The sequence below is a fragment of the Capricornis sumatraensis genome, chromosome 8, assembly GCF_032405125.1.
Source record: "Capricornis sumatraensis isolate serow.1 chromosome 8, serow.2, whole genome shotgun sequence".
Classification (NCBI taxonomy): Eukaryota; Metazoa; Chordata; class Mammalia; order Artiodactyla; family Bovidae; genus Capricornis; species Capricornis sumatraensis.
The window spans coordinates 79,829,643-79,841,837 of NC_091076.1; positions in this window are offsets into that span (position 1 = coordinate 79,829,643).

Genomic DNA, 12,195 nt, shown 5'->3' on the forward strand with positions numbered 1-12,195 from the left:
AATTGAGGAGGCCATCCATTCACAGAAGCAGCTCTGTAGTAAAGTCAGTTTTCAGGAGCATCAGGTCTAATAAAGAATTATAATCAAGAGCTTTGTTAAAGAATGAGCCTCCCTACTAATACCTTCCCTCTCAGACAACAGTAACAAGCACAACAGTTAAAACTCCCAGCCTGCGTCAGCATTTGGGATAAGCATCAGGCATATAAACTACTCTAGGCATCTTTGAAATGGCTAAGTGCAATCCATCCTTTCGGTGCTCTACTTTTCAGTATTGTTTCAGGGTTATAAAATAGTAGAAGTAGTGGAAGTAGTGGTCACTTGTTCAGAGAGGGGAGTGGGTGAAGCACTTAGATGCACTTTCTCCAGTGATATCAAGACATGCCAGCTCACCCCACCAAGGGGTCAAATGTTCTCTAAGCAGCAAAAGGAAGTGCTGGTGGAGTGATAGTTTTTAGAAAGAATTCTCAGCCCATTCCTATTTGCAAACCCGTCCTGTTGCTACTACCACCTCCAGTGGCAGTCCAGACTTGAGTGCAAGTGCAGAGACCATACAGGCACCTAGCCTGTCCTGTGGTTCACGAGCCAAGCTAAGCTCGTGGCTCAGCTTTGTTTTTGCGCAGCAACAAATGACCTGGGCTGTTTTTCAGCACTCAGCCTCGTTGTTTTCACTATTCAGCTTGAAATGTCAGGTCCAGCACTGACCTGGTGCAGTGGAGTCACACACTGCATGTGTGCTGCTGGTGTGGTTTATTCACTAAGTCATGTCCAACCCTGGCAACCCTGTGGATTGCAGCCTGCCAGGCTCCTCTGTCCGTGGGATTTCCTGTACTAATGTATAACTGGTAAGGGTGGGAAGAAGAGACAGGATGCAACGGCAGGGTCCACGCCTCCTGGCTTAGCCTGTTTTACCATCTCCCGATTACTGTCTCAGAGGGCATTGCCTGAGATGCAGTTTGGGCTTAGACACATGGTAACACTGGATCTAATCATATGACCCTTTTTGCAAATTGAATTGGGCGGTCAGTTTGGCAGCTGAATTCCCCCCTGTGTTCCCTGGTGCACAAGTCACAGCTCCAAAGCATTGTCCAACCTCTAACATTAGAGGCCTCTACCTCCCAGGACTCACAGTCCAGATGCTGCAAGGCGAGACCACCAGTGTGCCCAGGGTAACCATGCTCTGGGGTCTCTCTAAGTAGAGCCCAGTTTGGAATGAACTGGAAAGACCCTCTTAACAGCAGCAGGGCACATCATGAGAGACTATTATTTGTCCCATAGTTATAAGAAAACTTGTTTCTAGCTGGTTTCTATTTATTTCCAGAAGAAGCAATTTTCCTTCTTTCTCAAGAGGTCTCAGGAAGGAATGTTTGACTCTTAATAGTTGAGATAAGGAAAGTCTCCTTGAATCCTTCTGGATGAAAATATTCCTATTAGACCCTTATGCGTCATCAAACAAACTCAGTTTTAAGGACATACCTTCCACCTGTTGGGACTAGTTTTCATAAAAATAAAATTCATGACTAGGAGACTGAGGGTTTACTCAATGAACTATTTTAGCTTTTGCCTTTAGTTCTTTTGGGATTTGCATCATGTTAATATGACTCTAAACCAAAAACTGTGAGCCTTAGAGCCTGCAACTGCAAACCAAACCCTAGGCTAACAATTCTCTCCAAAGTCCTAATTATATTTCCAATTAAATCCACTTTACGCCTTCACTCATACAAAGTACTCTGAGCATCCAATGTAATTAGGTACTGTAATACTCGTATTTATTCACCAAAAAGATGAGTAAGATAAAGCAAGAGAGGACAACCATCGCCTGTGCTGCGTCTGATGGGAAAGACAGACATGAACACAAATGATAAAGAGCAATATGCCAGGGGCTGGATTTATGGGTCTGACGCAGTGTGGTAGGGAGAGGAAGAGTCATTCTTGCAGGACTAGGGGAGGTTTTGCTGAGACAAGGACAGAATTGGAATTTGTTCTTGGCCGGGGGCTTTGCCAGACAGAGACTAGAGAAAGCGCATTCCCAGTGGGGAAACCACATGGGTGGGATCTGCAGTGTTGGAGCTTCAGGAGACCTTGATGTATCTGTGCGGCAGGAAGAAAACGCAGAAGTATCTGGAGACATATTAGAGACAAGAGACAAAGGGCCTTCACTTAGAACAGTTCTGGACACTGACACATAAGCAACTGAAGTCCAAAGGGCTCTACCGTGCAGTCTTTTATTATTGTTATTTATTTACTTTTTTGCTGCGCTGGGTCTTCATTGCTTCACGTGGGCGTTCTCTAGTCGCGATAAGCGGGGGCTACTCTCTAGGTGTGGCACATGGGCCTCCCATTGCAGTGACGTCTCTTGTTGCAGAGCATGGGCTGTAGAACGTGGGGTCAGTAGTTTCAGCACATGGGCTTAGTTGCCCCACAGCATGTGGAATCATCCTGGACCAGGGACCGGACCCATGTCCCCCTGCATTGGCAAGCAGATTCTCAACCTCTGGACCACTAGGGAAGTCCCTCCCACACAGTCTTACCCATAATATTATTACATATCTGTAAAACAGGGGTAAGAGTAGCACCTTCTTAACTGGAAACATAAGGAACAAGTAAGAGAATATGTGTGATGTGGTCAGTCAATGCTGACTGCTAACTATTCACAAATGTTGAATTCGTGTTAAACCAAGACTAACGCTAACATTTTGTGGGAAACCTATGATTGATGATATAGGCCAGGTATCCTTGATCAGAAATCCGGGGTTGGGTAGATCAGTTGAGGTCAGGTAACCCCACCACTTGATTTCTGAGAACAGCCCCGATGGGATTTACAGCTTCAGCCCCATCTCTTGGCCAAGTTTGCAGTGTGGGTAGGACACTGAGCAGCTCATTCTGTCCTCAGATTTCTTTCCATGTGGGGATCAAGGAGGGGAGACCAAGCCTTAGATCATGAAGATGTCCTTGCCTCTCCTCGTGTAAGATGATAATGTCAAGGGTGCCTGGCACCAGCAAGGGAACGTTTCCTCCCTCCAAGGCTCCTCATCCCCACACGATGACTAGGTGCCTGCTGATATTAGACCTTGCGGACTGCCTTGAAAGCCCTTGTTTCTGTTCCCTTTTTTCTTTGTTTAATAGCTGTATTGTAGAGTGGGTTGTGTTTATGCCTCCTGGCAGTGATTATTACCTTAAGCAAATTTTTAGTAGACTTTTTTTTTTCTTTTGATCTATCTTATGTTCACAGCAAATTGGGCAGAAAGCACAGAGAACGCCCATTTACTTCTTCTCCACTGAAACACACAAGAGCCCTCCCCCACTATCAACATCCCCCACTGGAAGGTACAGTTGTGACTGTCAGTGGACCAACAATGACAAGTCATTATCATCCAGATTCCATAGTTTAATTTAGTCTTCACTCTTGGCGTTATACCTTCTGTAGGAATTGCTGACTTTGCACGAGAAATTGTCCCCAGGAAAGCCTGTTCAGATAATTTAGTGTGAGGCTTGTGATGCAAACTTATTTTCAAATAACCTGATTTGGAGGAAAGCATTGAAGGTGGAGTAGAAGGAGAGAAGAGAGAAAGATAGACATGATGGAAGGAAGGAAAGAAAGAAGAGCAAGGACCATCCACTCACCCAGGCAGGTCCCACCCCCAATCTCGGAAGCTCAGCACCAACAGGTTAATGATTGCTCTTGCCTAAAATCCCCATATTTTTCTCCTGTTTACTAAGTCTCTTTCTGCCATCTCACAGTGTCTCTGGGCCTTCCTCTTCCTAGAGGGAGAGTTCTGCCTTTGAATCTTTCCTTGAAGCTTTTCACACACATCCTCCAGGCCTCGGTGATGAGGCCCCCAAAATGTGAAAGAGGAAAGTTTTATTTTGAAATGGAAGGCTCAGAAACAGATTGAGACAGTTCTGGAGAGATTTTTTTCAGCACCTAAGATAGCTTATTTTAATTGCTCTTGTAAAGTTCTTGTGAGGAAAGCTAAGTCAGCCTCCTGGGCTGACAGATGAAACCTTCTGAGAAGTTGGCTGCCCCCAGAACCCGGGGCAGTGCTGAGACGTCCTTCCAAACAGGGGCCCAAACAGCTGAAGGGCTCCAGTTACCCAAGACGTGAGTGACATGGACACTTGGGCAGCTGGAGAAAAGGAAAGAGTGGGCAAGGGAGCTGCAGGAGGAAAGGTCAGAGGAGAAAGAAGGGCAGTGACAACAGGGAGGGGGCAGTGAGGAGCAGGAAGGCAGGGCTGGCTGAGCCATGGCCATCCATCAGTCTGGGGAGATCAAACTGCCCCTGACCACACCCCCGCTGGACTCTGGGGACAGGGTGGTGCCCTGCTTTGAGCCTCAGAATGTGATTGGTTATTTACCAACCCTGCTCACGCCAGAAGGAGAAACCCCTCTGGCCTTCATCATTAAAGTCCCCTCATGGCAAACAACCACTGTAAACAAAGCTGGCCATCCTGGAGCCATCAAGCAGAGTTTGTGCTGAACCTTTGATTCAGGATTTAAAGATGTTATTAAGTTTTTTCCAAACAGTGCATTAAAGTGCACACCCATTTAAATGTGTTTATTTTACCCCATTTCTGCTCTTTTGCACTTTCTGTATTTTTCTACAATGATTGTGGATGGCACTGACAGTGATAAAGATAAATGATTGCCATTATAAACATTGAATTGGCTTGAAAAAATTCACAAAATAATTTGTAAAATTTTCCAGAGAGATCAAAATTTAACCTTGGTTGATGTGTGAGATGGAATTGAAACAAGGGCTGGGAGTTGCCAACTTTTTAAACTGTGTCTATATTGTTTGACCTGTTAAAACCAATGTGTATTAGTTTTATCATTTATTTTAAGGTAAACTCAAACATTTTTTTATTTTTGTCATTTGAAAAAAAAATTTGTTGAATGATATTTTCTTGGCTCTTTAGCAAATCCTTTCTGCCAATTTTGCATGTGTTGGACCACCTGACAAAAATTGAATTTGGCGTTTGTCCCCTATATGAGTCATAGAGGCCTTTCTGACAAGCAGATGTTCACTGTATGAATTCATATGTGTACATTAATTCAGAGCCTCAATAGTTTCAATAACTTCATTTCAACTATGAAGTTTCAAGCTGACAGAATAGTCTGGAAAATAACAAATATTCCTCACCCACCATTTAGATTAACAAATGTTATTTTTCCATACTTGCTTCACATCCTTAAAAAATAATGATGAAATACTACAGTTATTTATCCTCTGCTTTCATCTCAGCAGCATCTGCTTCCCTGAAGTTGGTGTGTGTCTTCCTCTCCAGTGTTTCACACTTCTATGCTATGTGTGTATCCTCAAACAATATGCACTATTATTTCATATTTTAAAAGCGAAAGTTGCTCAGTCATGTTTGACTCTTTGTGACCCCATGGACTGTAAGTGCATAGAATTCTCCAGGCCAGAATAATGGAGTGGGTAGCCGTTCCCTTCTCCAAGGGATTTTCCCAACCCAGGGATCAAACCCAAGTCTCTTCTCCAGGGGATCTTCTCAACCCAGGAATCGAACCCAGGTCTCCCATATTGCAGGCAGATTCTTTATCAGCTGAGCCACCAGGGAAGCCCAGGAATACTGGAGTGGGTAACCTATCCCTTCTCCAGCGGATCTTCCCAACCCAGGAATCTAACTGGGGTCTCCTGCATTGCAGGCAGATTCTTTACCAGCTGAACTACCAGGGAAACCCTATTTTAAAACTAAACTCAAATATTTTGGTGAAAGTGAAAGTGAAGTCACTCAGTCTTGTCCAGCTCTTCGCGACCCCATGGACTGTAGCCTACCAGGCTCCTCCATCCATGGAATTTTCCAGGCAAGAATACTGGAGTGGGCTGCCATTTCCTTCTCCAGAGCATCTTCCCAACCCAGGAGCTGAACCCAGGTCTCCTGCATTGCAGGCAGACACTCTGCCATCTGAGCCACCAGGGCAGCCCTAATATTTTGGTGCTGCATACATAATTACTTTTTGCTGTTTTTCATCAACCTTTTTTTTTTTTGAGATTTGTCCAAGTATATATATGTGTGTGTGTATATATATATATATGTGTGTATATATATATATATATATGTGTATATATATATATATGTGTGTATATATATATATATATATATATATATATATGTAGCTCTGGTTCATTCATTTTCATTGCTGAATAGCTATTCTATTGTATGACTCTATTGTAACTTATTTATCCATTCCCTTATTGGTTCAAGACATCTCTGATTTTTTCCCATTGTAAAAAATGCTGCACTGGACATCTTGTCTGTGTCTTCTTGTACACTTGAGTCAGAGTACCTTCCTGGGTTGTCCGAGCAGTGGAACTGATAGGTCACTGAAACACCTTTCAAAATTTAAGAGGAAGAGAGTAATGTGCATGGTCTTAGGTTTTCTTCTGGAAGGTTGGTTTTAATAATAATTCTGGGTCATTTCATTTCATTTAAGGATAAATTCTTCACTTCCATTCTCTACTTCTGTTCCAAAGTTGAAAACTGAGAAACCTCTTAATCATAATTGAAACCTCATAATTGATAGATTATGAACAATCTATCAACCAGAACTCAAAGAACTGGAAGTTCCCTGGTGGTCCAGTGGCTTTAGGACTCTGTGTTTTCACTGCCTAGGGCCCAGGTACAATCCCTGGTCAGGGAACTAAGATCCCACAAAGCCACATGGTCAAAAAAAAAGGACTAACTCACCCTGAAGCTGAAGTGGAGACTGGCCAATAAGTTACTTTTTCTTTTTTTTCTTTCCAAATATTGCACAGCAATTTGAATCATTAAGACACCAAGATCAATGAGCTTATTCAAAGAGGAAAATAGGTTTTGGTAACTAGGATGATGGATTTAGAATCCCAAATGGTTCTGAACCAGGCTGAAGGACAGCCCTGTGCTGTTCCCTGATGGAGGTCCCATAATGGTATTTTCCCCTCCTTCTAGATCAATTTCAGCATGTTGGCATCAGCAGATTCTGGGTGATGGATAGGCAGCTTCATTTTAATAGCCTGTTGGTTCCAAGTGACCTATGGCCTTTTCAGAGGAGGGAAGATAAACCCTGCTGTCGCTGCCCTGTTCCTGCCTCACGCCAACCCTGGGATCCATCACGCCTCTCAGTCTGAGTGCCCCCAAAGCTGATAGGCCTCTGACAGACCAGCAGCTGCTTGGTACCTGCGCTCACCTGAGCTTTCCGCCCCTCCCCGTGGAAGCAGCAGCCCTGAAGGTGTGCAGCACCTGTTCCCAACCTTCCCAAGATTTCTCAGTGCTGCAGGCACCTCAGCCCAGGCGTCCCAAAGAGTGCTCCAGGCACTAGCTGTGACACAGCGTGGCCTCTGGTGGCCTAGGGCTAAATCTGTTGCATTTTAGTAGTTACTAATTTCCAGGCATACTTCACAAATTTTATTGCTGAGGACAAGGCTAAAAGGCTAAAAGAAGCATTTAAGTTAAAAAAAAAAAAAACACAACAGTTTTAAAGAAAAATATTAAGTACATAAAAGTGTGTGTGTCTGTGACAAACGCTTTGAAGAGCACGTGCAGGTAACTAGATTTAGGAAACATTGCCTGAGCCAAAGCAGTCTGGGGTAGGGACTCCAAGTCGCTGGATTTCCGTGCACATCACCCTCATGTGTGGGTTGGTTTGGGCCCGTCACTTTGATTCTCTGTTTGCTGCTGCTGCTGCTAAGTCGCTTCAGTCGTGTCCGACTCTGTGTGACCCCTTAGACGGCAGCCCACCAGACTCCCCCGTCCCTGGGATTCTCCAGGCAAGAACACTGGAGTGGGTTGCCATTTCCTTCTCCAATGCATGAAAGTGAAAAGTGAAAGTGACTCAGTCATGAGTCGTTCAGTCATCCCCAACTCTTAGCGACCCCATGGACTGCAGCCATTTTCCGGGCAAGAGTACTGGAAGGGGGGTTGCCATTACCTTCTCCAGATTCTCTGTTTACCAGTGTGGAGAATATGGTGGTTGGACTAATCAGTGATTCTTAGCCCCATCTTTACTTTTGAATCTCCTGGGCAGTGTTTGAGTACTGATCTGCCCATCTTCTCCAGACCCATTCAGTTAACATCTCTAGCTCAGTGTTGTTTAGAAGCTTCTCGAGGTAGTTATAGGCAGGCGAGGTTGAGACTCACTAGACACAACGTCTGAGGTTCCTCCCAGGTCTAAGGTTAATTGATTTTCTGATCCCACCGTCAGAAAATGAATGCGAAGTAAGTGCCAATGCAGCGACAGCAGAGGCGGCTCATTGTCCCCTCGGGCTCAGCGTCCCCTCGGGCTCAGCCGCTCAGGTGTAATCTTTAGCCGCTGCCCAGGCCTGGGGCGACACTGAAGGCAGGGACCATGTCCTTTCTCTTGGTTTCACCAGTTCCTGTGACAGCAGTTGATGTGGAGTGGTTAATAGATATTGGATGAAAGAATGATAAATTGAAGTTCAAGAACGTGAGTTTATCGGGGCATCTAGGATTAATGATGTGATCAGAGACGAGTGGACAAAGACACAGGAGAGGGTCTTTTGTGCCATGATTCCAGTTTATCAGTTTTTCAAGGGATCTCTCCTGGGTCCAAGAAGTGGAGCCAGTCTTTGTCCCCGTGTGGTCTCTTCCTGGTGAGTGGGATCAGGATGCTTGGTGACCACACAGCAAAGGCAGACCTTCTGTATGTGCCGTACGGTTCTGGTGACCCCATAACCTGGCTTCCATTTCTTTAAGGCTGTTTTTACGTAAAGGGTCAAAAATCGACCATCCAGAATCAGAGTGCCCGTTGGACTTCCTGGTGACACGATGATAGATTTTCCTCCTCCAGTTTCCCCTTGTGAATATTCACACAGACCCTCACCCCGCCATTTACACTTGCTACCACACCGCCTCCTGAGTGTCAGGTTGTCTTGGGTTGAGTTGGGCTGCTTGCTCACGGCATACTTGTGACAGGCGCTTTAATCTCTGCAGTAAGTCACTCAGATCACCCTGCAAGACGGGTTACTTCTGGAAAGCCATCCTGGAGACAGCTAATCCTGTCCTTCTTGCAGGCTTGACTTATGGGGATGGCATCTGCTGATCTCGCTTTCTGAGAGCAGTCTTATTTTGAGTGCTGCAGTGCTTCGTCCACCTTCTACAATTACTGCGACTAAAAATACTTCAGAGGGTGAAGAATCTTCAAGGGGACTTTGCAAGCTGGCCTGTCCTCCTTGTATCTTGATGCCATATTTCAAGGCAGTATCCTTGTTGCTGTGCTAAGCTGCATATTACCTGCTAGACCAATATTTCAGGTGATGGTTGATTGTAGGCCAGCCTTTATGCTGACCTTTCTGATCTTTTTGCCTTTTTCCTACAAATGTACCCAAGACTCATGTTGCTGTTATTCTCCTGAACGCAGTACAGCTACCGTTTTGACTCAATGTGCAGAATTAGCCACCTTCCCTGTGCCTCATGCCAAGGCTTCATTTTCTCACATAGACGTGAGCATCCATCCATGTGTGTCAGCCATGATAACCCTTCAGGCCCCCTCCCTCTCCCACCACCAAGAGTATAATTTGGAAGATTCCAGAGAAACCTAAGACCAGAAGAACAGAGATGTATTTGTGTTGCGCAAGTGCTATTATTTTCTAGGGAAAATTATGAAACATGCTGATACAAGTCCAAAATGAACTCTGGGTGCTCCACATCCCTGTTTGACATTGATTCTGTTACTGAATGGAACTTGAATCTGCTCTCCCGATGTGTAGCAAAGCCAATCCACTGATACCAGTTTGTGCTGAAGAAAAGTACAGGGAGCCAAGCAAGGAGAATGGGCAGCTCATGCTCAAGAGATCTGAACTCCCTGATGGCTTTCAGGGGAGAGTTTTTAAAGACAGGGTGAGGGAGAGTGTCGTGGGTGTGTGCTCAGCTTCTCCATAATTCCCTGATTGGTTGATGATGAGGTAACAGAAAGGTGATTTGGGAATCTCAGTGTTCTGGTTCCAGCTGGTCTGGGGTCTGTATGCTGGTGGTCAGCATACAGCTAACTTCTACCTGGTGGGGTTTTAGTATCTGCAGAACAACTCAAGGATATGGCTCAAGGTATTATCTACAGCTCTTGAGGAGCAACTGAAGGTCCTTGCCTTTGTTTAATGACTGAACTAGTATTAATTTTGTCCTGTTTGACTGCTCTCCTTTGTTTCTGCATTTTCTCACTTCTCTGATTAAATTTCTTGTTTGGAACTTGGAGATGGTCTGGGAGGCTAAAGCTTTTCTATAGCCAAGAGGTAGAGGACACAGAGGAGTCTCTCCTGGGGAAGGCGTTACAGGTCTTGCTTGGTTTCAATTTGATGAGCTTTGTGAGTGTCACTCAGAGCCCCTCACATGCCAGTCAGTTGCCAGTCCTGGATTTCAGGTGTATATTTGTCAGACTCCACCACCTGCTGCCCCTGATTTTCAGCGTGATAAATAAAAGCAAGTGCTTCCACCATATAAAAATGGAGGAGTGACTTTGAGGACTTGCTCTTGTGTTAAGGAAATTCTTTCTTAAACTTAATTTCTGTGTTTCTTCCTGTACTTGTGGTCTAATTGCACCATAGGGAGTGGGTGTGTCTGTAGGTCCTTGCATGTGATTAAAACATTTAAAGGACATACAAAAAAGTGGAGACAGTGATTACTATAGGGAAGAGTACTGATGAACTGAGTAGGGTGGGACGAGACATATTTTTTACTTTACTTTTAACTTTTGGTACTGCTTTAGACTTCTTCATTCATTAAATAAGACATTATATCTGAGATTATATGATCTTCCGAGTCCCTTCTCTACACGTGCGCTCAGTCGCATCCAACTCTTTGCAACCCCTTAGGCTGTAGCCCACCAGGCTTCTCTGTCCATGGGATTTCCCAGGCAAGCATACTGGAGTGGGTTGCTATTTCCTACTCCAAGGAATTTTCCTAACCCAGAGGTTGAGTTCGTGTCTCCTACATTAGCAGGTGGCTTCTTTACCACTGAGCCGCCTGAGGAGCAGTCCCTTCTCGAAGAGTTTGTAATTCTCTGGCATGAGGGTTTATTTTGTACTTTCTTTCTACAGTCTCTTTACTGAATTCAGTTAGGTTGGTTATATAGAAACACCTCGCTTTTCCAGCATTACCTGAAAATGAAATTTTCCAGGCTGTGAATTCTCCAGGTTAAGGATTCTAATTCCTTTATATTGTTGAAGTTTGGAGTAATTACTAATGGAATACTTATAAGTTGTGTTACATACCTTCCTACCCTCTTTTTATACAGCTTTATTGAGAAACAGTTCACCTACCATAACATTCGCCTATTGAAATTTGAGTGGTATTCAGCATATTCACAAAGATGGGCAACCATCACCACAGTCTAATGTTAGGGCATTTCAACACCCTGCAAAGAAACTCCATACCCAGTAAGCTGTCAGCCCTGCTAATTGTAGTTCTGTCGCTATGGACTGGTCTATTCTAGACATTTCACATAATGGAATCATATAATATGTGGTCCTTTGTTTCTATCCTCTTAAACAGATCAGAGTGAACAGTGTTTTACCTTTTTCTGATAAATTTGGCTTGCTGTTGTTGTCAGTATGCTTATGATGACTTCAAGAAATACCAAGGCAGCGAGGCCGTTTGCCTTTACATTCCCTGGTCCATTAAGATGTACATAACCCTCTCTGTTGCCCAAGTCATCAAATGACTTCAGTGCCTTGTCCCATGACTTTTAACTCTTGTTTTAACCATCATTTCTTTTCTGGCTCCCCCAGTTTTGCAAATTTGAACCAATAGTACCTAAATTAGATCAGACCCAAAGTCTCATGCTGTCTCTTGACCCAGGCTCATAGTATAACTCAAATGTAAACCTCTTTGGTATCTCTCCTTCTCCTGGAGTGATTAAATGAGCCGACATCTTCTTCCTTTTATTGCTATCTTGAGCATCCTGTATCATCCTGCCAGCTAAATTCCACTTTAGCAATAAATCCCCCACAAGTATTTTATGATCTCTCTGGTTTAAGTGGTGTTAAACCCTTTGATTCCTTGTATCCTTCCTCTCCCCTTTCTTAAAATAGTCTGTAGCCCTATGTCGAGGACTTTCTCCACTTGCCTTTCTTTCAGTTCAGTTCAGTCGCTTAGTCGTGTCTGACTCTTTGTGACCCCATGAATCGCAGCACGCCAAAATTGCCTAATTGTAAAGGAACAGTTTCTCTTAAGACCATGCATGAG